We start from the raw sequence: 25,211 nt of genomic DNA, 5'->3' as shown, positions 1-25,211 counted from the left end.
TTCTTCTCTGCCAAGCTGCCATGCACTGGAGCCAGTCAATTAAATACTGAAACATTTACAAACTGTGAACCAAAAGAAACCTTTCCTCCTTTGCATTGTGAGTGTTGAGTATTGGGTCCCAGCAATCAGCAAGTAACTAAGACGGAGTTATAATCAAGCACCATTAAAAAGTTCATAAACAGCTGTCAACAAAGACTGGGAAAATATGTATCATAGGAGACTTGTAACATTTAGAATACAGAGACATGAGAGGTAGCCCATGATCTCTGACTATGACAGTACCCACTGCTTCATATATAGCAAGGACTCATACCATATTCCACTTTCTTAGTACTATACTTGACACTTCCAGTATAAACACATATTTGTCCCTTCTTGGAGACAATCACCGACATTTAATTTTTATTTCTTCTTTGATATTCATATCTCTCAAAAATCCATTTAATATTTATCAATTCTTGAAAATAAATATTCTTTCCTCCAGTCTTCCTGTATTAATTGTTAATGGCAAAGATTGAGGTTTTTCTTTGGTTTTGTTTTTTTTCTAGTACCAGGATTCGAACTTACAACCTTGCACTTGCCAGGCAGGTGCTGTGCCACTGAGCTAAATCTCCAGCCCCAAGATTGAGTTTTGAGATTAAAAAAAAAAAAAATTATCTTTCCATTTTGAGTTTGGAAAATCTATTTCAAAACTAAAAAGTTGAGAATTAACTCTTTTCCCTTCAGTGTCCCACTGTGACATTCCATCTGTAGGGCAGAAAACTTGGAATGGCCTGGATACTGCAAGAAATCGGAGTTGGGCATAAAAGGAATTTCATGGGCAAAGAAAAGCACATAAAATCATGCCAAATTCACCTCCGTACACATGAACAACACTGATAAACAGGAACTACTGATACAGGAAGCTTCCTGAAGAAAATGTGAAAGTAGATTCTTAAGTATTTTGGTGGTAAAAAGTACAGAGGAAACTCTTTGAAAAATGGATAAAGACACAGAGGAAGAGAGCTTCCTAGGACAGTCTATGGCATGTTGGTAGTGTGCAGGCTCATTTTGGTCACTGAGTGAAATATAAATTTACTGTGTCTTTGTGGCATGCAATAAACTATCAGGTAAAAGTAAAAGAAAATCAACTTAGCAGGGCCCATGATAGAGCTACTATATAAGCAAGCACCCTTTCAAGCCATTTGAAAGTGCCGACCAGAATGGCCCAACTGAATCAAGTTGCAAGGGTGGAGATGAAAGATGAGAGGGGAATGGCACGGATATTGTCTAAGTGGTGGGTCTGTACTATGGCTTAGCTATCTGAGTTGAACCAAAGCGTGATCTGTCCATTAATGCATCCACACATGAGCCTCATCCTTCCAAGGATCCGTTCTGCCTGTCTTAGCCAATGTTTTCAGGGTTTTCAGACGTAGTTGTTTTCCTCAGCATTCCTCACTCTCAAATAGAGACTTCCCTAGAAGCACCACCCAGTTCTGTCCCGCAGGCTGCAACAGTGCTCTAAGCAGGCACTTGAAGAACTGTCAGAAGCAAGGGACAAAGAGCAGAAAGGGCAGACCATGCAAGCAGAAGGCAGTGCAGGAACTGGGAAGTGCTGCAGAGTCTGGCCGTTGTGACAATTTCATGCTTTCACACCTTTGAATGAGTGTTCAAAGTGTTTCATTTTGGGAGCCTCAGACAGTAGAGCACTGATTGCAATGGCTTCAGGCATTTTAGGGCACAGCTGGCCACTCGGCCACCTCTGTGTCCACGGCAGTTTTCTAAAAATAAGGGAAATAAAATATAGGTTATTTTCAGGTCTGATGGGTGAACCTCACTGTGAACAACCGCAGGATCTGTGTTCTTTTTTTCTTTCTTTCATTTTTTTTTTTTTTCAAACACAGAACAAGCCACATTATTTTTGAGGAATATGATTTTTCTTTGACATCATTTGGAAGAAATTGCAAGAAATAAGAGTTGTTATTTAAGACAAATAACAACAACTTCTGAGTTAGGATTACCCCAGTGATCTAGCCAGTACCAAATTGTGTTTCAAGAAAAGAACAAATAAACAAATCTGGGCAAGGTCAGGTAAACACTCTAAAAATAGTTGTTGACATATTATACTTAGTTTTTAAAAACTTTTTAAATAAACAGATCCTTAAGTAGTCATTTTTTTAATGAAAAGCATAATTGTTATTAAACCTATTTCAATGTTCAGCTATCTTACCTTCAGGATAGTGGATGTGGTATGCAACATCTTCCAACTCTCCCTTTTATCTTCTCCACTTGAGAACTACCTGTCAGAAGGTCTGAGTTCTAGACCTCATTCTGCTCTTCACTGCCTGTTATGCTTGGCAAATTGGTCAGTTGCTCCATAATCTCAACTTCTTCCTTAATAAAGTGCAGATTAAAATATGTTTTTCTTACAACATTAAGTCATGAAATTAGTTGAAAGTTGAAGAATCCTAGAGGTCATTTCGTTAATGTGTTTTATTTTACAGATGAGAAAGTTACTGGGTCACACAGTTGACGGGTAGAATATCCATAATGAGCATCCAGCTGTTCTAATTACTGACATGTGTGCTTTACACATTATTATTATCATCCTTTTTTATACCACAAAACCTTCTATTCTTATAAATCCAGTCCATTCATCCCTACACCAACCACCAATAATGAAAACCTTCTATTTCCCAGGATTGTCCACCTTTTATAAACTCCCATATGTAGCCCAGGAACACCTACCCAGCTTTCTGAGCATATAAATGGGTATATTCATCTATGCTGCCTTCCCTTCCTAGTCTTGCAAAAATAAGTATCTTCTCTGTCTAAACTGCATAATACCTCATAGCTTCTACCATTTGTTGATACTTTTAGTCATTAATCCACTGGTCCAATGACTAATACATGTAATCAAGTCATGACACCCACTTCTTTATGTTCTCAGCAATTAATACTGTTCTTTGATGCAGTAGTTTTCCTATATATATGAAAGAGAAATATTAATATTACTTATGTCCAATGACTTTTGTGAAGATTAAGTTTTACGTAGGTGCATCAGCACAAAGCAGAGCTTAATTCACAGTATGTTTTATATTAATCTTGGTATTACTGTATGACTTTATGTTGTTAATGATACTTCAGGGTGGTGAGAAATTGTGTTCTGGTGGATGGCAGATGAAATCTCTAAACAGGATTTCTCATGAGACTTGCTGAAAAATACAGAGACAATTAAGCTAAGTACCTCATTCTTCTTTAACGAGAACTCCACTCCTTAATTCTATGAATGTGTGAGATTGCCTGAATTTCTTAGAACCAAAGTGAAAACCAGCACAGTGTGCATTTCTAGAGCATTTTAACTTTCATTACTTTGCCTTATAGTTCTGATATCATTTCTCTGAATTATAAGTAATGAGGGTTGAAGATCCATGATATTTATTAAATTCTCAAACATATAGGGAGAATATAGACTTCCTTTTTGATTTAGGAGACATTAGTAGCAACTATATTTTTCTTTACACATGGAGTTGCTCCATTTGTTAGACTACAAGGTAGCAGCTGCAAAACATTGTGGTACTTATCAATGAGAGGCAACATATAAAGAATTCTCAACTGGGACTCAGGATATCAGACTTTTATTATGGATCTCCTTCTGGCTGCAGTATAGGAGAGCTAATTTTTTATTTCTGAATATTCTGAAATATTTTGGAGAGGTCTTGACTACTTAGCTACTGTGCAATTTAAATTCTTGGTTGAAGTTAATAGATGATATAGACCCAATTTAGGCTGATTACTACTTGCTTAAGCACAGAAGTTCTCCCAGTAATAGATCAGTGTTTCTGTGGTATTCAAACCATGATCACAATTAAAATTTTATGATATAATATTTTGTACAAAACAGAGAGAAAATACAGAGAGTCTTACCACCCCCACAATGTATCTGTAGAGCATGAAAGGCAATCTTTCTGTTTAATGTCAGTTCTTTAGTTCATTACAATATAGTTGATCACTTGTGGAAATCCTAAAAATTGTTGAGAGCACATTCCATTGACTGGGAGATAGGGTATAGTTTCACCATTAACTGACATTTTGACAAAAAAAGACTACAGATAGAGAAAATATACACAGTCCTGAATTCCTTAATGCTCTTCTCTTTCTTTATGTTGCAAATCGATCTTAGAATCACAATTTAAATCATTTTAGCACATCATAAAGCATCCTGGTATTTTTTAGACCACATCATATGGGATCATTACAACAACCGCTCTATTAATACATGACTAATTTCATTTTGCATTTTTTAGAAATAGTCATTGATCTCCTTACAGGCATTTACCGTGAATGTGTACAGCACATTGTAACACTCTTGGGAAAGTAATACACCATTTTACAATAATGAGTACATGTATACCACCTTTCAAGTATATTATATGAACTTTAAGGATAAGCATTTCTCTTTTAGCCCTATGTTCTCAAAGCTCTCCCAAAATATTTGATAGAGTAGGTGAGTGAACTTTTTTCTGATCACACTAATATCAATTAGGTTTATATGTATGATTCCAAAATTTAACCAGCAGCACTCCATTTCACTTACATAAAAGTCTCCACTGCATGATATATGATTTGGTTAACTTGTTTTACCTAAACAAATAAATAATTAATTGAAGACTGTTTCCTCCTTCCTTTATTGAGTTTTGTCAATTTTTGTCTTGTATTTTACAAGATAATCTTAAAAATCTAAAGAGCAGAGGTATCTGATGAAGGCCATCAGGAATTATTTCAGGAGGTAAAGTTTAATAGGAAGTTGGAAACTTTTTAATCTTCTGTAGGATCTTTCAAAAATGGTTATTTATCCTTAGTTTATGTAAATGTTTAATACATAAGTTATAAAATGTATAATACATTGAATCATGTCTACTAGGCATTCAACTATGTGCGGAAACTCAGAGATGACCAAAGCAGATGTGTCACTTCCATTCACAAAGTCAATGTGGAAGGGGTAGATATTACATGTAACCATTATGCTCAAAAATATATAATAGAAATATGATACCAGCAAAGTGGAAAGGTGCAGTAAGATACAGTGTCAAGGTGTAGACACTTCCAACATAGATGGAAGTGTCTAGGGGCCAGTGACTGCTTCTTAGTAGAAGTAGAATTGAAGTTCCAATCTGCACGCCGAAGAAGACACAGTATGAAAAGAATGTGGAAGAAACTCTCCTGAATGAAGCCATCACATACAGTGAGGTTCTGAAAGGGAAAAGAGTTCTGAGAGTGCTGTGAACAGAAGGCTGCATAATAAAACATTGTCAAAGGTAATGAAGGAGTTTGGTGCCAAAGGATGGTGAATGTGAGGGCAATGGCAGATCACGTAGAATGGCAAAACCTCTTTCATACAATAACCCATTCTCTAATTTTGCTCCAGTCCTAGCCAAGTTAATAGACCTAGGCCCCCTACTCAGAAGAACAAAACTCATATGTACAGTGCATGACATTTCTCTACCTTCAGTGTTTTTTAAACTTACAATATGCATGCATGCTGGGGCAAGAACCTGGAAGTAAGAGAGGGGATTGAAGAAAGCCAGATTCATTACTTCAAAGGAAATGACTCCCATCACTAAGACTATCTACTCATCCCTTGCTTTTCTTCCTCTTTTTTTAATTAAAAAGGACATTTACATGCTAATTGGATCTTTATTCCTTGAGAGTCCCTCAGCTCTTGTAAAGTCTTCCTCTTCTGAAGCACTTAATCCCCAGTTTGAAGCATCACTGTTGATTGTAGTGGAAAGACTGTGATGTCACAAATGGGGGATTATGACTTCACAAGGGAAATAAGAGAGCAAGACAGACAGTTTCAAGAGACCAAGATCTTTTATTTATGAGAATGTCTCTATTAATCAAAAGGGAAGAGAAATACCAAACATATAGAAAATGACAGCAGAATTGTAGCTAAATAAAATGTTCTTCAAAATTATCCTGGCAATGTCACTTTCTCTTTAGAGGATTCCTGAGAAATGCTATTGCAGAGGATAGGTTTGAGATACCAAATCTCCCTATACTTAGCACTTGCGAAATACTTAGCCCTGGGGTAATCGAAAGTATAATCAGGCCTGAGAGCGAGCTGACACTGTGTGCAAAAAAGTAGTGTAATGTTACGCATGGCCCTACTGTGATGCTCTTTGTTGGGTCTGTGGAAGAGCTCGCTTCCATTCCATTTAACTCCTTTAATGAAAGTCATGACATAATCTAGCTTTGAACACACATAATGGCTGTCCACTGGAACTTTTTTTTTTCTCCTCAGATGGTCAGTTTGCTACTTCCAATTCAAACAGTACTTCAATTTTTAAATCATGTGAAATTTTCAATGTAGACACACAAAATTTTTAAGGTAAACTATTGTTAATAATGAGTAGCAAATGTTACTATTTATAGTCAGAGATTTCTTTCAAAGGGCTACAATAAAATATGTATTTGTATCTCCTAACTTCACAACTTGTATGCCAATTCTATTGTGGTGCCCATAACAGTCATCACTTAATCAAGTGCTACAGACTTGTGCAGTGGTTTTCAATATGCTATTAAGCAGCCCGTTTGGATGACAAATGACCTAGGTATCCTGTTACATACAGAGACTTGCAGGCTAGCCACCAGTGAGGACTGGATGCTCTCTCTGAGGGGCCAAGGACTCTGCACCTGTAACAAGTGCTCCAGGAGATACTTATGCATCCCCAAAGTAGAAAATCATGGCTTTCCATGTTTTATGAAACAGTAGGAAAATCAGAGCATGGAAAAGTTCCATGTAGCTAAAAAATTGAATGTAGATGCAGGAAATTGCTCTCCTAGGTGAATACTCAGCTTCTGTTCACTCTGCACTTTGTGGACTTGGTCTTCTTATCTTTCTTTTCCCTACAAATAATTTTGATTGACACTGAACTGCATCTTTATCTTTAATAAAAAATTATACTGGGCTTTATAGCCCAGTATAGTCTCTCTGGGATTCTACGAATGGTGGTGTGTGCTGTAATGTATGGAAAAATAAAATATCTGTGCTATTTTTTCTTAAAAGTTGGTGTATTCACATGTACTATACCTACCAAAAAAATAAAAGTACTGCATGCATTGCTTTGACAAAATGAATATAGTCATATAGCCATTTCCTCCAAAAATAAATAAAATACCAATGACATTCCACAAGGCCCTTTCCTCCCTTTCAGTTGCTGTTGGCTAGCATGAACCCTTCTTTTTAGTAATAAGGGAAATTAAAACTACAGCAAAAGTTTACAGGAAAAAGTCTTTGATTAGAAAGTAAGAGAGAACGTTAGCGACTTTAGTTTGAGGAGCTGACAAAGATCAGTAAGAAAGTAAGAACAATAGCAAAAAAACTTCAGTTTGAGCAACCAGAGGGGCGCCCTCACACAGAGGTTCAGACTAGCCTGCTTGCAAAGGCAGGAGAACAGATTTAAGGATTAGCTGGTGAGCTGGCATCCAACTGATCCTTCTCTACATTCTAGTTTTGTAGCTTTGGAATCCTCACGACTTGAGGAGTGGGCCCATTTTAATGAAATGATCCTGATAATTTCAGTAATGTGGTACTCTACTTTTCCTGGAATCCAAGTAGTTAAGGTTTAGCACAATGGCTGGAGATTTCTGGGCACTGGTGCGTGTCCCTGTAAACCTCTTATCCTGGTGTTCTCACTCTTGAAGAAGTACATGGTCATGTAAATTTAGAGTTAATCAACCTGGTTTTAACATCTTTAAAACAGACACTTCCTAGATCAACATACTTAAGAATAGAGCTGAGAAGATATTCGATCTAGAGATTTTCAGTAACAAAGGATGCAAAATAGACATTAAGATTTGTTCTACTTTAGTTATTGTTTGAGCACTGAGTAGGTGCAAATAAAGAGTCATAGATTTCAGCAAAAACTACTTGTAAGTCCCTGAGTGAATTAGGAGTAAACACAAATCAAATTTTGGCTCAGTAACTGGTAAGGTACTGGATTCAGCCAGTTCCCCATCACAATGGCGGTCTCACCTTCACAACTGGCACAGCCTCTGTAATTATCAAGGTCATTATCCAAATTTTTGTGCTTTTCTCTCTTCTATGCTGGTGTTTCTCTTTGTGTTGATTTATGAAAACTATTTTTACATAGGTAAAACTACTTCAAGACTACTGCCAAAAATTTCAGTTTTTGTTCATTTTTAAATTATGACCTACTAATAAAATAATAGCCATTCAAACCTGCAGGCATATTAGGGAAATTCATAAAGGTTTTGCTATCTTAATAGCATAAAAATTCTTAATTATTTTCTTTTAGTAGTGTATATATTTTCATTTTGGTTTTCTTATATGGATATGAATAGAAATACATACGTATATCATATATAGTTAATGCATATATACCAAAGAATACATATGTAATAGTAAGATCTATATCTGTATATAATAAATGTGTATAAGTGGCATTTAATTTTATTTAAATTTACAAGTTAAAAACTATAGTACTTTCAAAATTTATTTAGGTACATGGATCATGTCAAAATCTTTAAATCCACAATGCAAATGGCCTCTCTGAAAATGCCATGCCAATTTGCAGTGCTGTATAGGATTTCCTATTTTAGCATTTTATCGGTAAGATATAATCAAATTTTAAAATTGAATTTTAGAAGGGAAAAATAGCATATCTCTGATCCTTTTCCAAAGTTAGTTTTATTTAAATATAATATATCCACAGACATGTTTGTAAAGCATTAATGCATTCATGATTGTATATATCAAAAGAGATCTCACTGTGTCAGCATCATTACTCATTTCATTATATTTCTCTAAAATGGCTATTAAATATAATATTATTAGATCTTTTTTTGGACTTTCTTGGCTTAATCCTCTGTCCATATTTTTCTTTTATTTTTCCTTTCTGAAAAACAGCCTATTCTCTTTCAAATTCAATCTTTATAATTTTCCTTGATGTTTAGTGATGTCAATTCACCACTCATATCTTCCTCTTTTAAAAATGTTTTTAAATATTTCCACATGCTTCTTATTTACAATTTTCTCTGGCTAAAAGAAATCTGACTCCTATTATCTACAATTTATTTACTTTTTTATTCAACCTTAGTATACATGTAAGAGTTTTAGAACTCTTAACTGTTCCCCTGTTAGAAACAAATTATACACTACTGCACTGTGTTTATCTACAATTTCTTTGGCTTAAGCCTTGCAGTCTTTAGCAAGAAGAATATTTTCAATGTTATTTAGGTCAGCGCTGTTATTCTGTTTCACCTTTAGTGAGATGAAGTAATGTATACACATAACAGTACAGTTAAAACCATTTGGAATTCCCCTGAATCCTGATTAATTATTTTATGGTAAGGTTTGTCATAAAATTAGAAAAGTTTTGCTTCTTTCAGTTTTTTAAAGAGCTATCTTTTTATGGGCTTTGACAAATGCATAGAATTACTGTGTGTACCCACCATAATAGATTCAAAAAGAATAGTCAAGTTACTCTAAAAACTCATCTATGTAACCCCTTTTTGGTTAATAACTCTGAACTTTAACAACCTGGAAATTTTGACCTATTTTCTCACACTTTAGCTCTGTATTTTTCACAATGCCATATGAACTGAAGCATGTAATTACACCATTTGGGTAAGATTTTTTTCACTTCAAAAATTTAAGATTATTCCACAGTGTGTGTAAATGAACAGTTCATTATATGTATATACTGCAATTTCATTCAACTCTTGATGGAGAGCTTTGCTGTTACTAGCTTTTGACAGTCATTATAAATCTTCTCTAAATATACATGTACAAATTTTTGCATGAAGGTATGATCTTTATTCACTCAGGTAAACACAAAAAAAGTAGAATACTGAGGGTATAGTTGACTTTAATAGACACTTCCAAACTCTCTGCTCCAGCAAATGGAATACTTTTGTTCCTACCATCAACAAAGGATACTTCTGCAATATTCTGTCCTTACCCACAGTTGTTAAAATATTTGATTTTTAATCTTAGCATATTGTTGCATAATATTGCAGTTTTATCTTGGATTTCTCTTAGAAAAATGCTGCACAACTTCTCAAACTAGACTTTTTATTTAACCATCCATATGTCTTCTATAAAAGTGTCCATTTAGATCTTTCCCTTTCTATGTGGTTGTCTTATTATGATGTGTTTCAATACCCCTTTATATATTCCAGATAAAAGTCCGTTATATAATATGTGATTTACAAATACTTTCTCAGTCTCTAGCTTGTGATCTTATTCTTACAACACTATCTTTCATAGGTATTTTTAAATTTAGATTAAGTACTGGTTACCTAGTCTGTGACTGTTTAAATACTTTATTTTTATTCCTTGCAATTTTAGTAAGATATTTAAAGCTTATTTGAAGTACATTTTAGCTATATTTTATGTATTGAATAGTTTGGCATTTGACGTCAAATATGTAGGTCAGTAATTCTTTTTTGAGATATTTTCATGTGAATTGTACACTAACGTTCTTTTTTTTTTTTTTGCCTACTTATGACCTGTATATCCAGTGCCAATTACTCTAAACAGCATCTCCTCATGAATCTTTGTCAAAAATTAATTGGTTGACTTTGTGTGATTCTCTCCCTGAACTTTCTATTCTGTTCCATTATTCTATGCCTATTCTTTCACCACTACTATATGCTCTTGATATTTTCTTTTGCAATTTGAAATCTTAAAAATTACATAATGTGAATTCTATTTTCCAAATATTGTTCTTTCTCACAACTGTTTTGGCTACTTTATTAACTTTTGAATTTTGTACTGATTTAGAATTAGTTTGTCAATATATACATAAAAGCTCTCTGAGAGTTTGATTAGAAAGGTGATTAGGGGGCTGGGGATTTAGCTCAGTGGCAAAAGCGCCTGCCTGGCAAGCGCAAGGTCGTGAGTTTGGTTCCTGGTACCGGAGAAAAACAAACAAAAAAAAAAAAAAAAAAAAAAAGAAAGGTGATGAATCTATAATTCCAGTTAGGAACATCTCATTCTATTGAATCTTCAAATCTGTGAGTGCAGTATATCTTTCAGTGGTGCCTAATAGATTTTATTATTAAGATGTTACAAGCATTTTGTTAGATTTATACCTAAATACTTCTCTTTTATGATTTTCATATAAAATGGTATTGGATTTTATTTTTAAATCCAGCTTTTATTGCTTTTATATAAGAATAAAATTGACTTTGGTATGTTGCCCTCATTCCTACAAGTGTCCTAAACTAACTTGTTATTTCTAGGAGCTCTTTTGGTAGAATTCTTTGGAATCTTACACATATAAATACATACAAATACAAATAAAACTTTTAAAATGTTTTCTACAAAGACAACTTTATTTAATCCTTTCAGTTGGATTTGCTTTTAATACTTGACTGATCTGGCTAGACTTCCAATATGACTTCAGAAAGAGCAATGAATGAGAAATACTCTGTCTTGTTCATGACTCTTGGGGGAAAATGTTTAGTGTTTCATTACTAATTATGAAGTTAGATTAAGATTTCTTCTGCAAGTGCCTTTTATAAAGTTAAGGAATGTCTTTTCTATTATTTGCTGAGGGTACTTATCAGTATTGAATGCTGTCAAGAGGTGAGAAGCTTTGTGGGTGTAGTTTCTTCAAAGTCCTAGCATCATAATGTTTCCCTCCTTTTATCCTTAAAATAAAATTAAAAAAAAAAAAAAAAAGTCCTAGCATCAACCACTACTTCATGGGAATTTCATTCTTATCATTGAAAAGTGGGGGCAAAAATGAAGGTTTGAGTTTTATTTTTTCTCCCAGCACCCCCTGAAAAAAATAAGAAAATGAGAGCACATTTATATATCTACAAATATTTTGATAGCAGCCATTTCTCTAAACATCAGTTCATACTGACCACTGTAATCTAGTCCCTTAACAGATGGATGATACCAGCTTCCCTTCTTGGTTATTTGTGACTTTCCATTCTACCATGAAAAGCACCTCAATTCCACAATACACCAAATATTCAGTCAATTGGTGATTTTGGTATATTTATATTATAGTTTTAGAATTTTTAAGTGGTACTGTTGAGAAACACAAATTTAAACTTAGTAGTTACAAATACCTTCTTTTACCTTTATTTTTATGCATTAAACGCATGACAAAAGTTACATAAAGTTAACCATTTCTCCACCTTCTTAGTAATGTTAACAAATTTTTTTTAAAAAATGTTCTATCAAAAATAAGAACTTGGCTTGAATTCTTTTTGGGAAGCTTTTTTATCATGAGCATGTACTTGATTCTTACCAAATTTCTACTGTTATTAAGGAAGCCATAAGTTTTTTCTTCATTATTCTATTAGGGTAAATTTCAATAATTGACTTTTATATAGATTATTGAATTCAATTTAAAGGTTACTTTCATGAGTTGTAAGCTTATAAGTCAACATTTTCTATCAATACTTTAAATAAATACCTCTGTGTTTGCAGACATTCTCTAGTAAATTCCAGTTTTGTTTTCTCCTTTGTAGTTAATATGCAATTCTCAAATTTTCAAGTGGCTTCCAAGGTTTTATTTTTGTCATTGTTTTCATTAGTTTGAATGGTGTAAGCCTTGATATTTATTTTTCTTGGCTTTTAACTTCCTGAATCTGTAGCTTTGTGTCTGTCAGTATTTTGGGGCGGGAAGGTCAGCACTATCATTTCCTTAGTTTGCTTTCTTTCAATATTCTCTGTTTCTTTGGGGAATACAATTACATATTTGTTAAATAGGTTGACACTGTCCCATAACCTGTAAAGGCTCTGTTCTATTTGATTTTCTTTTCTTCTCTTCTTTATCTTTGTATTTCAATAATAAGTATATACTTATCAATATAGATCAAGTATATAGTTGATCTATATTTGAAGTCTCTGGTTCTCTCCTCAGATGTGTTAAATCTACTAAGCACACCGAAAAAAAATCTTTGGTTTATTTGAATTTTTATTTCTAGAATTTTTATTTGATTTTTTTCTTGTGTGTTCTTTCTCTCTGCTGACAGTTTATGTGACATATACTGTTATTGAGCTTTTCTTTTAAAATCTATAACTTATTAATCATAGTTACCATCAATCCCCTGTAATTCTAGCCTTTGTATTTCCTCATGATTTTTTTCTTGCTTTTCCATATGCTTCATGCCGTGTGTGTGTGTGTGTGTGTGTGTGTGTGTGTGTGTGTTCAAAGGTATATATGTTGTGGAAGATAGCAGATACTCAGATATAAGAAATAACATCATTTCATCTGCTATGTCTTTATTGGGGGGGTCTGGGTGCCTGAGAGTTTATCTGGACTTCATAGTCATTGTTGTGATGGATGCTTTCAGCATAGGAAAGGTTTCCAATTTCTGTGGCTATATTTTTTTTTTTATTTTCAGGGCCTGTTTTCTGGTTTCTGGTCCGTTCTTTGACTGCTTCCCAGAGATTGTCTGTGCTTTCCATTTCTCCCAGCTCTTACTATATAGTAATTTTTACTTGATGCCTATTAGCCTGATAGTGTGCAGTATGACAGTGAACGTGTTATTTAATAATCCTATTAAGCCTTCATTTTTTGGTATTCACTGTGACCCAGTCTTGTGGGTGTGATCCTGTCATATGTTCTAAACTTTCTTCTAAGCGTTATGATGAATATAGAATTTATTCTGTCCCATCCAGGAGGATACAGCGTTTTTTAAATTCCCCTTTTCCCATTCCCTTCCAGATACAATGAGTTTCTCCAAACCTCAGAGCTACAGGTGTGATGTTCTTCTCTCTGTAAGGTCAAACACTTTTTCTTTAATGACTGTAGAGATGGACCTGGAAGGATTTTCACTGGTGACTCCCATTCCTGACTCTGGCTGCTTTTGAAGTGCACAGAACCCTAAGATTACAGGTGTCCTGTATAGGTTAATGCTTTTCTTCTTAGGAACATATTATAGTTTGTGTCTGGATGTCCTCCTAAAGCCTCATGCAGCCATGGTGCAGGTTTCTAGAGTTTATGATCCATCCATGGTCCAATGCTGGGATTAGAGGGGTGAGTGCTACACCTGCCCTGGGGAGGGTAGTTCGCATGCAGTGTAAGAGAGGGAAACAGGCTGCTTGCCCTGGGTTCTCCCTTTTGCTCTTCCTGCTTTTGCTATCTTCTGCTGCCATGAGTTGTTGCCCTGTGCCATATGCCACTCTGCCTTGGAGCCAGCCAAGTATGGACTGAAACCTCCACAAACTGTGAGCTAAATAAACCTTTCCTTCCTTAATTTTGGGTGTGAGATATCTTGTCCCAATGACAAGAGAAAAGTAACCAAGACAAGACAAAAGAGAAAATTAATCTGATGTATTTTCAGTAGTTGCTTTCATATCTGTTCCTTAACAGCCATTCAGGTCTGCCAGGGTTCTTAGGCTACAGATATAGTTGATATAATTTCCTTGTAGATTAGATATTTTTCTTCCTAAACACAGCTAGAGCAAATGAGTGTGCAGTCATCTGCATGGCTGGCCTCTGCCCTTCTTTTGTGGTTGCACCTAGAAAAAGTTAGACAACATTCAATGCACTTACGGTACAGTTTTAATGCTGTTATCTCTCCAGGTGAATGCTTATATTCCCTAGACACACAAGTGTTGACAGGCTTCTAGCATTCGCTGGTATTGTCTTCCATCGCTGTGATCATAATGGAACTCCCAAAATCCTCTCATAGCTCTCTTTTTGGCCTTTGGTGGCACTGTGGAGCAAAATGCTTCAAAAGCCTTGGAATTCTACTATGTTCATAGCCGTCATTGGCTCCATGTTCTCTCTCTCTCTGTGGTCCACACTAAGCATTTAGCTGTCCAAATCTCACTGAAGTTGCCTAACAAACTAATATATCACTAAGCTAAATCTGACCATGGTGAACAAATATTCAGAATTTCCTCCTGTTTTACAGGTGTCTATTTCTCTTTTTTTCTTAGCTATTCACCCGGCAAGCTCATTTCTCTGACAACTTCAGTGTCATTAATTTGCTATTTTTCCAGAGTTTTCTTTCCAATAAAAGTGAAAATGGAGCTATTTACTGCTTTTAGGTCTCTTAGATGAAACTAGAAGCTTCCAAGTTTGTGCTTTTAATTTAACTGAATACAAATTTCTGCTATGTTTTCTTTTTTGACTTCCTTTTTCAATCCATCACAAGAGCTCTTGGCTTTGATAAACTCTGATAGATGGACAATGCAGTGAGGCAAAGATAATAAAATCAGAAAATAGGCCTCATTTTATAAAAACTATGTACTTGAAAAAGTAACTTCACTAGGAAAATATTCATAAACACCACTTACCAAAAAAAAAAAAAAAAAAAAAAAAAAAAAAAAAGCTACTCAACACAAGAACTGCTTCAACAGAAACTAGAGAAAAGAGTACAAAAAGTTTTGCTAAATGCAGGACAAATTCCAAATTTAGGTAATATAGAATTGGATCATTAAAATGTTGATTCTAGAATAATGAGATTTTAAATGCCAATAATTAGCAATAGAAAAGCAGCAACTACAATAACAATAAGAAAAGTGTTATTTTGCTTCCAGCCCAAGCAGATTGGTATAGCCCAAAACAAATAATGATTCTTTCGTGAAATCTTGCCTGACTTTAACCAAGGGAATTAATTGTTCTCCTGCCTAAGCAGTTCAAGCACTTACCTTCTTTACTTCATATCGAATAGGCAAATTCTGTAGCTTTTCTATCATACAACCACTCTTTATATTGGAAGCTTCTGGAAAGCAGATTATCTTCTCAGTCTTCCTGTAGCAAATCTAATTATCCTAACTGATCATTGTGTTAGATACTGTTGCTTTAGAATTGGGCAATACCACAAAAGCATCATAATGTTTAAAAATCAGAGTTCTGGTTGATATCCTCCTCACTCTGAGAGTGTGAGCATGTGGAAGTGTAAGGCAAATCTTTATATGACTATGGGAATGAACACTGGGAAAATTTTCTTTTACTTTGTTTTGCTTTTAATTCTGCACCAAACTACTAGATTGTGAATCATAAGTATGGAAGTAAATGAAAAATCAAAGGAGACCAAGAAGAGGCTACTTAGAGTTCCCACAGCAAGAGTAAGCCACTGTCAGTGGCCTTTTGGCAGAAACTCAAAAGGCAGGCAAATAAATAAGAAAGCTTCACCGTGACAAAATATGAAGGCATCATATGCACACAACTGGAGGCTGGTTGAGTGAGAAAGCTGTAAGTAAGCTATTACTGTAAATCCTGATGTGTAAACTGCATTAGATTAAGAAATACAAAATTAGGCCTAACATGGTGGCACATGCCTGTTCCCAGCATTTGGAAGGCTGAGGCAGGAGGATTGCTGAGAGTTTGAGGCCAGGCCCTGGGCTACATAGTGAGTTCAAGGCCAGCCTGAACTACAAAGTGAGACCCTGTCCTGAAAAAAACACATGAAATACCAAATTAGTGAAGCACACTTGTGGGTACATTTGGGTGGGACATGGAGGTGTGGTCTTGGGTACTATAAGTGGTTCCTAGCCTGCTCCTTTCTGGTCCTGTACCCTACTCTGCTTCCCTGCCCCATGAACTAAGAAGCTTTATGTATTCCACTATGTTGTTTCTGCCCTGGCACCAAGCAACCATGTAATTTCCTCAAAATGTGAGCTAAATCAACTCTCACCTTTGTGATCTCACCAGGATCACATCCAGTGATGGAAATGTGACTAACACATAAGCTAACCAGCACACAAGAAGTAGGGCATCCTAGTTGTTAGTGAGGGATGCATATTTTGTTTTCTCCACTTGATTCTAAATTGGAAATTAGAACAGAAATTGTGGAGATTGCCAATTACTCATCAAGTCATGCCATTTTGGGACAATTGTTCTCAGAGCTCCTTGTTGGCTTACTCTATTGGTTTCCTGGCTGGGTGCTGCAATTTGTGTGTTATAGTTGTACTTCTATTATATGGCCCAATAACTATTTGTATGTTTAGTCTTTCAATAGCAAAGAAAGGCTTTCTGAGGCATCCAGCACAGCTCTCGAAGTTCCTGGGAAGAAGGACAGAGGGAGGATGGAGAGACAAAGATAAGAGTCAGAATACAGAAAGCTGAGGTCAGATGGAGCTCTCTCTCAGATAGGAGGAAAGGAATTGCTAAACCACCACAGTGCGTTTATTTATACATTCACAGGTTGATGTTATGTGACAACCCTCTGCCTAGCACCCTGCTGGCATGGTAACCTGGGATGCCATGCATTCTTGGAGATGGAGCAACTTGTTCACATGGCTTGCCTCTGGCACTCTTTCTTCTCTGACAGCCTAGCTCCAGCCCTGCACACGTGATGGATCTACAGCTTCAGCCACTCCCCACAGTTTCCAAAAGTCTAGAGATGGTATCTGCAAAATCACACCCTCACCCGGACATCCCCACATCTGCAGCATAGACTACATGTGAGAAAGCAAATAAAAGAAGAAATCCTAAAAGAAGACTAACCACATGGGAATAATTAATGTAAATAATTAAGTCTCTTAATAAAAAGTCCCACTCAGCCAAAACATGCTACATGTTTCAAAACTAAACTTGAACTGGAGTTATCCTCAGTAAACTCCTTCTTCTTGGCTGAGGAAACAGTGTACAGGGAAATGTCTTAGTAGCACTGAAGAAGTCAGAGGATCTGCAAGCCATGTTAATAACAATGTTTGTCTAGGGATATTTTTCTATACTTCAGTCATACGATACTTTAGTTGCATTAGGTACTTCCCTAGCTTTAACTCTTTTAAACCTGGATTTAAAAATTTGTGAATGAAACTGTAGGCCAATAGTTTCTCATTCTACCTCTAAAAACTTTTGAAAACTCAACAGCTATTTTCAATATTGTACGTAGCTTAATGAAAATAAATATTGCAGTAAAAAAATCACAGTCTAATGAAACATTACATATTAACCTTTTTTTCTTAAGGCATTAATATTAATTGTACATGATGATATGATTCCTCGAGTATTAGTTAGGCATATAATTCTTCATAATACATGTGGAACATGGAAACTATTTCACAGTAATACATCTCTAGGAGGTAAAGCGTACACTCATCATTTTATAGCAAAATAATGAGAAACCACTTCACAAATGGACTTTGGGGGGTACCTTTTGATTGTACAATTTTATGATAACAGTATATAGATGGTTATCATAATTTCTTTAAGTGTAACATAAGGACAATCATTTTTAGTGGATTTGTTTGACATAGAGATTATAACTCTAAAATATGCTACCAAACCAAACATACAAATTCCATTTCGAATTTATGAAATTTGAATGTGTAATGAATCTAAATTAAAACACATATATCTTAAAGGATCAAGAGTAGGATATCATAAATTTATTATATAATGTATTTTAAAATAAATAGTATGTTATATTTTCCCAGATAACTTTCATAGAGAAATATATTTTAATGAGTATTTAAAATTTATCACTAGTTTTTGGAGGTAAAAATGATTGCTTTAAAGAGCGTATAAGTTGTCATCCTTGATATTTAAACATTTCTTGTAGGGTGAGTATTTATTGTTGGTTTACTTATTAAACTTTTTCCCCTAAAATACAAAGAGATGATAAACGCCCTTCCATCTATGACATGAAGAATTTAGAAAGTGAGTCCCCTTTTCAGGAGAGAGGGCTATTTTCACCTCACAGGGTCAAGTGAGATTCGCTATAGGGCCTTCAGCACAGAAAGGAAAAGACTGGTGAAGAAACCTTAGTGTGAAGCTTACCAGGATTCACTCTATTGCTTTCTGTTATGACCCCAAATCAAGTGCATTCATAGGACTGCCCCAGACAGCTTTGACAAACAGGGAAAGTAGAAAATACAATCTGCAAATCCTCTCCTCCCTCCCACCATTTTAATAAAAAATTGCATGCAACTTTTGCAGCCATGTCAGGAAGAACTCTAGGCTTAAGAGAATTCATTTTGCAATGATTTGTCCCTTTGCTACTTCAAGAAACAAGACGACTTCAAAGAGTAAAAAGAACCATTTCAAAATACAAACTGGAACATCAACTTTTATAATTTTATTTTATTCTCCATATTAAAGATACCAATATATTCACAAAAAAAAATCTTCAAGAAACATACTTCTTAAATATAATAGGTAAAGGATGACACAAGTAAAGATTACCTTAATTCAGGTAGCCCTGACAATTTTCTTAGTGAAACCCATAATTTGACCCAAGAACTATGATCCTAGGATACTTTGTGTACATGATTTCAAAATATAATAATTCAAGGTGATCTTGCCACTGATTATTATAGGGCACAAGGAGTTATTAAGTGATATAACCTGTTGGCGTGTATTTTACTCTGTTCATATAAAGCAGTGAAGCAAGATCAATTTGTTTCTCGGTTGAATTAGTTTTCTTGTGGGCACCTCAAGCATACACTCAAGAACAGCTTCCAAGAAACAAATTTATTTTCCTGAAATGATAGTCTTTATTGGCAACATCTAGTTCTTTTAATTTTACAGTTGGTTTCCCAGTTATGATCTCTGTTTTCATGAAGCATGAGAAAAATCCTAGAACAGTTAAATGTGCTTACCATATAGTTTATGAATTAGTTGCTTCTTCAAATTGGCAAAAGACAGAATAAAATTGCACTCACAGTAACTCAGTTCTTCTTTCTCTGACTCTCTCTGAATAGTACAATTATTTTTCCTGCATGCATCACAGCTTGGCCATGGCAGTTATTAAATTGTCATATATACATAGGCGAGATCAATGAATATTTGGTGAAGCCTCAGCTCTGATCCTACTTCAGCCATTCACTCATTGTGTCTCTTTCAGATACCATGTAAATCCCCTGAGCTATGTGTGCCCGATCCATAACACAAACAGGGAAATTACTTATTTTAGACTTATCAAGTATCAAGGATGTGGGGAAGTTTGGACAACTTAACAATAGAAAGAGATTCTGAAAGGGTAGAATATGTTCTGCATATTTAAAGGGATACCATTTTTCTCTTTGATCTTACATCAGCACATAGCACTGAAACTAAGTGATGAAACTAAGTTTGATGAAACTAAGCTATACAAGTTGTATCTGGTATTTCTAACAAAGAAAAAATACTTCCTTTCAGTTGTCTTTGTGCTGTATTTGAAGGAAGGAATAGTTCTGTCTCTCAAAGAGTTCCTTCATGTGCATGTTGGTAGCTCTCATTACTTTGCTTGAATTCACTAAGACAGAAACAAGGTCACCCCATGAGATGTTTTCATGACTAAAGAAGATGTGCAGGTCTTTAATCAATGACAGAACCTCTGGTCCCACCTTTGCCACCTGCTAAGAGGGAATATATTCCCTAAAAACACACAATATTCTCATTAAGTTCCTATTCATTGTTCTGTCAGTCTACAAGTGGAAATAGTTATTTAGATAAATTTAATGTAATATCTATATCAAATAAAATAATGCCTTGTACTGTGTAAATACCTGATCTGTGATAATTCAGTTAATATTTTGAAGTTGGAGAGACAACTGTTGGTTTGTTTCAGAGTTTCCAGAGTTCAGCATGACAGTAGAGCATTAAAAAGAAGGGAAGTGCTCTCTACTGAGTGATGTCTGCCGCCTCTTCTCTTAGCAAAAGTTTCAGATGGGAGCTACAGGGCTTTTGTAGCTGAAAAAGGTAGAGAAAATGTGGCCAGCAGGGTGTTGCTGATTTCAGTATATTTTTAAAGACATATGTATATGTACATACAGTGTTAGTACATATGGCAGGATAAAGAGATACAGAAGGGACTAATCTGTAGGAAAATATTCCACTGGCTGATGCTCACATGGATACTAAATTGGAAGAGAATAAAAGTGTGTGATTGTAAAAGTGAAGTGGACCTTAGAGTATTTTTTTCATTCCACCTTGCTGTGTAGTAGATCAGAAACATGATGTCCATAGGACTGAAATGCAATGCCTAGAGTGGCACCCTGAGTTACTGTTTGGGTCTAAAACTGAGATATCTGCTTGATATTTAAGAATTGTATGAACTTTACAAATCATAATAATCAGTAATTTACTCTGAAAATAGGCCATGGGTATAAGCAGTTATGGTTTAGTACTAGAAAGTGTTGTGATTTAGTGTCTAATGCCCGTGTTTTGATGAACCTCCCCTCTCTGTATCTGTACAATTTCTATCTCTATTTTCCTCTTCCATACATTTCTTAAGATATCAAAGAAATCTGAAGTCTGTTCCAGAATTTGCTTTCTCCCTCTGGGGATGGCATACACCCAAGATGAGTCCTTGTTAGTAGACATTGGCTCTGTCCTGCTGGTCCACTGCTGGTCTGCTGCTGCTCCCAGATTAGGATGTTCACAGTGCATTTCAAAGTTGAGCAACTCGCAAAGACTTTCTGCTACTTCAACCACCAATTTTGACAGGTCACCATCTCCATGTTCAAAACCCAGGCACAACAAGATATTATCACATCCCCCTCAGTACTACCTTTTTATTCCCTTCCATTGTCCACCAAGAAAATTTTTTTCATGTGTACCTATCATGCAAATAGAAGCCTATATGGGTCAACCCACTTGCCAAATGAAAGACTAAATCTCTGCTGGATCCCACATAGCTTCCAGTGACTTAGTGACAGCTCCTGACTGCCATCAAAACTCACACAGTCTTTAAGTTTCTTATTTAGGACCCTCACTACACAGTCTGGCTGAGGTACCTCACAAGACTCGCCTTTACTGAAATTTTCCATGTATCCCATCTGGGACGTTTAAGTCTTGGAGTTTAAGATTGTGATAGTTTCTATACTGAAAAATATAAGCACCTCTACCTCCAAACAGAACCAGTTTCTGTAAGACTGTATTCTGAATATGGATTAATAAAGAACCTTGTCTAGTATAATTTTACTTGTTAACCAAGTAGTGACTCTCTACAAAGAAAGGGACATGTTCCCAAGCACCAAGCCCCCTTTGTGATCTGTTCTTCATCAGCTTTGGGGTTTCCCAGTGTCCTGGACTACAAAGTGTGCTAATCAATACTTTTTCCCCCAGTACTAGTCATATTAATTTTCTTGATTAGATATCATGTTTAGCTTCACAGGAAGGAAAGTTGGAGTGAGGGATTCAAGGACAGTCCATAATTCTCTACAGGCTCATTTATCTCAGTACTTGACTTTTTTCTCTGATTCTAGGTCAGGAACTTTCGCTTGAGGACACCTACACTGGAAACTGACTCTGTACCATGCTATTACTATTCAAATTTCTTCCCCTAAATATTCACTTCAGTTTATTTTGCTTGCAAAGTGTGTGTATACTTTAAAATGACACCCGTAAAACATAGTACTGCTTTCTCAAAACTGTGGCATCTTTGAATATAGAAGGCTATAAATAAGTTCAGTGGCTAAACTTCTGTGCTTCATACCTTCACTACTTTATCTCACTCTCTGCAAAACTTCCATCCTTTCTCTTTCTTCATATCTGTGGTTAAATATTTATGTGCTACTCACCAGTCCTTCTCTCTTTTTCACCCATTTAATTTTTATTTCTAAGTTTCACACAGTCACCACATTGAGAGTTGTAATACACTCACCTTAGGTACATTTCCATGGCCTCTAGGAATTAGAGTTGAAGAAAAATAATTCCTAAGTTATCACTATGTTGATTTGTCTCATTCCCACCCAAATGTATTAGTGGGCCACCTTAATTGCACACATTTCTGATATTTTCTCTTATCAGATCATTATAGTTGCTCTCCAACCATTTTTCTGCACAACTTTTGCTAAACTCAGTTAACATAATCTACTGTCTTCTTTAGCATTCCCATTTCTTCTTGATTTTGCTCATTTCTTTTAATTGAATGGCAGAAGTTATGAATGCCCATTTCTGGCAGCCTCCTGTAGCTGTGAAGTCTCTGTCACTCTCGATATTCATTTTCAATTTTCCTATTGTCTTAACACATTAGTCAGAGTCAAATATTGCAAAAAGAAATGAAAAAGAGATATAACACTTGAACCTTTACTTTTCAGTACTCAATAAGGTATATATAAGGCCTCTTTTCTTACAAATGGGTCATATTTTTCAGTCTTTGTTTGTGTAATGAAAAAAAGAAAAAGCTATTTAAAAAGTCATATCTTACATTTTATAAGCTGCAGAATAGCTGAGTATTCATGGACTATACTAAGAACTGCAACCAAGTCCATTTTTTAAAAAAGGGACCTTTACAATAGTACTGAATTTCCTAGCATCACATTGCTTATACCACATCATCACAATTATCTAAACATGAAAGTAGGCAAGATTTTGTAACTCAAAAACCAGAGGCAGTCACAGGCATCAAATGTCTACTGACACTGTGAAAACAATAGCCAGGCTATCTTCTAGCTGTGAAAATCTTGCATATTGTATAAGTAGCAAAATAGAAAAATAATACATACATATTTTCCTCAATATATAAATAGAATGCACAATTCATGTAGCTAGGGAATTTCCACATTTGTTTGAGTGGATCCAGAGAACTGTCACAGAGAACATCAAGGCTTATGGTCCTCTATCATCTCTCTTCCTTCATCCTCCAAATTTTCCATCACTGTGAAACACATTTAAATTACATGACTGAATCAATAGCAAGTTGTAATGGTGGGTATTTTCTGTAAGTTTTCAAGAGAGAGCATGATACATTGACTTATTTGAAGATATCAGAACATTAGATCAAATGTTTCTTTCACAATCTCCTTCACAGAGCACAACTTACCAATTACTTTATACTGTATTTTTCCATCTTCAGTTGATTGAAATTACAAAAAAGTTTTTAATTTTTACCCAACTAACTGGCCAGTCCCTCAAAAGCTGTAACTGGATTTTCTTTCTATTTGTTTCCCCAAACTGCTGAGATACTTTTTAAAAACTTCAGTTTCAAACATAAAAAATAACAGTTTCCAGTGATACAGGGCAATTAGAGCATTTGTACATGAGTGGTGGGAGTAGAAATCAGTCCAATTTCTTTGTAGTACTGTCTCACAATTTCTTACAAAGGTAAATTTATAGCTATTGTACGACCTATCAATATTAGTCCTAGTTATACATACAAAAGATAAATGAAAATATATGTCCACACAAAGAGTTATGTCAAAATATTCATGGCAGCTTTATTCATAATAGAACCAAACTTTAAACAACTCATGTGTGAATTGGAAGAATGTGTAAATAAACCATGATATACTCATTCTATGGAATACTATCTGACAATAAAAGAATAAACAAATGGTATGCACAATTGCATAGATGAATTGCAAAACATAAAGGATAAAAGAAGACACACAAAGTCTACAATCTGCATGTTTTCATTATAGGCACACCTAATTGACATGGGTAGAAACCAGGGTTGTGGTTATTTCAGGGATAGGCTGTGGTGAGAGGACTGAATGAGAAGGAGCAGGAAGGAAGCTTTTGGGTAGTAGAAATATTTTCTGTGTTTATAGAGGTCATGTTACTTAGGTTTATTTAACTTACAAGATTTATCCGATCTCATCTGAGTTCTTTCTACCTTAAAACCCTCTGCATTTCACCTTGTGCAAATGTTTTTTTTTTAAAGTGAACTCTTCATCATGTAATAGATGTGAGATTTTTAACAGATCTTAAAAAGAAGTATTAAGCATCAAGGTGATTACTTTTATTGATGTAATGAGTAGTATTATTTATGAAATCAAACAAAAATGCAAAATAGTTTAAATGAGCTAAAATCAATTAAAAGGGATACAGCCCAAGTATATTACCAATTCTCCTTAAGGTAAGAAAATATAATACTGCAACAGATTTCACATCAATATATTAAGAAATTTGCTCATAGAGGAAGATACACAATTGTAACTTTGAGCTAATTCTTTATGAATATTTTCTTTAATAGTATAGAAGATTTATATTTGGCTTAATTAAAATGAAGTAGTTCTCTCCTGACTTTTGAAACCTAGCTCTATCCTTCCACCTAAGATGCTTCAGTTCTTCCGGCACTTATAAGAAAACATTATACAGACTGCACTCTCCTGGTGACAACAGCCCAGGCATTTTCTTTCCCTCTATTCCTCATTTATCAGAAGTTATCAGTCCAATTTTCTTATCATCTTGTTTTTACAGTGAGTTAATATGACCTAAAATGGTAATAGTTTTTAATAATTTACTGTGTTTTGGGATTTCAGTACTTATTCTCTTGGGTAAAAGGAGGTGGGAAAGGACAGAAGATAATAGGTTCCAACCTCTGTATACCTGTTAGTGATTAGATAAACATTG

General features: G+C 35.1%; 1 long non-coding RNA gene across 1 annotated transcript; it reads right to left on the bottom strand.

Annotated features, from left to right (window-relative positions):
• Positions 1–1,641: 1,641 nt before the first annotated feature.
• Positions 1,642–5,739, bottom strand: LOC102019125. Its single transcript, XR_259066.1, has 3 exons — positions 5,662–5,739; positions 2,210–2,373; positions 1,642–1,760 (listed from the first exon to the last, which is right to left on the bottom strand). It is a non-coding gene; the product is annotated as an uncharacterized LOC102019125 (long non-coding RNA).
• Positions 5,740–25,211: the final 19,472 nt, after the last annotated feature.

This window comes from Chinchilla lanigera, unplaced genomic scaffold, assembly GCF_000276665.1.
Source record: "Chinchilla lanigera isolate Chin_1 unplaced genomic scaffold, ChiLan1.0 scaffold00001, whole genome shotgun sequence".
Taxonomy (NCBI): Eukaryota; Metazoa; Chordata; class Mammalia; order Rodentia; family Chinchillidae; genus Chinchilla; species Chinchilla lanigera.
The sequence above is the reverse complement of the archived record's forward strand: the minus strand, read 5'-3'. Positions and strand labels throughout refer to the sequence as shown.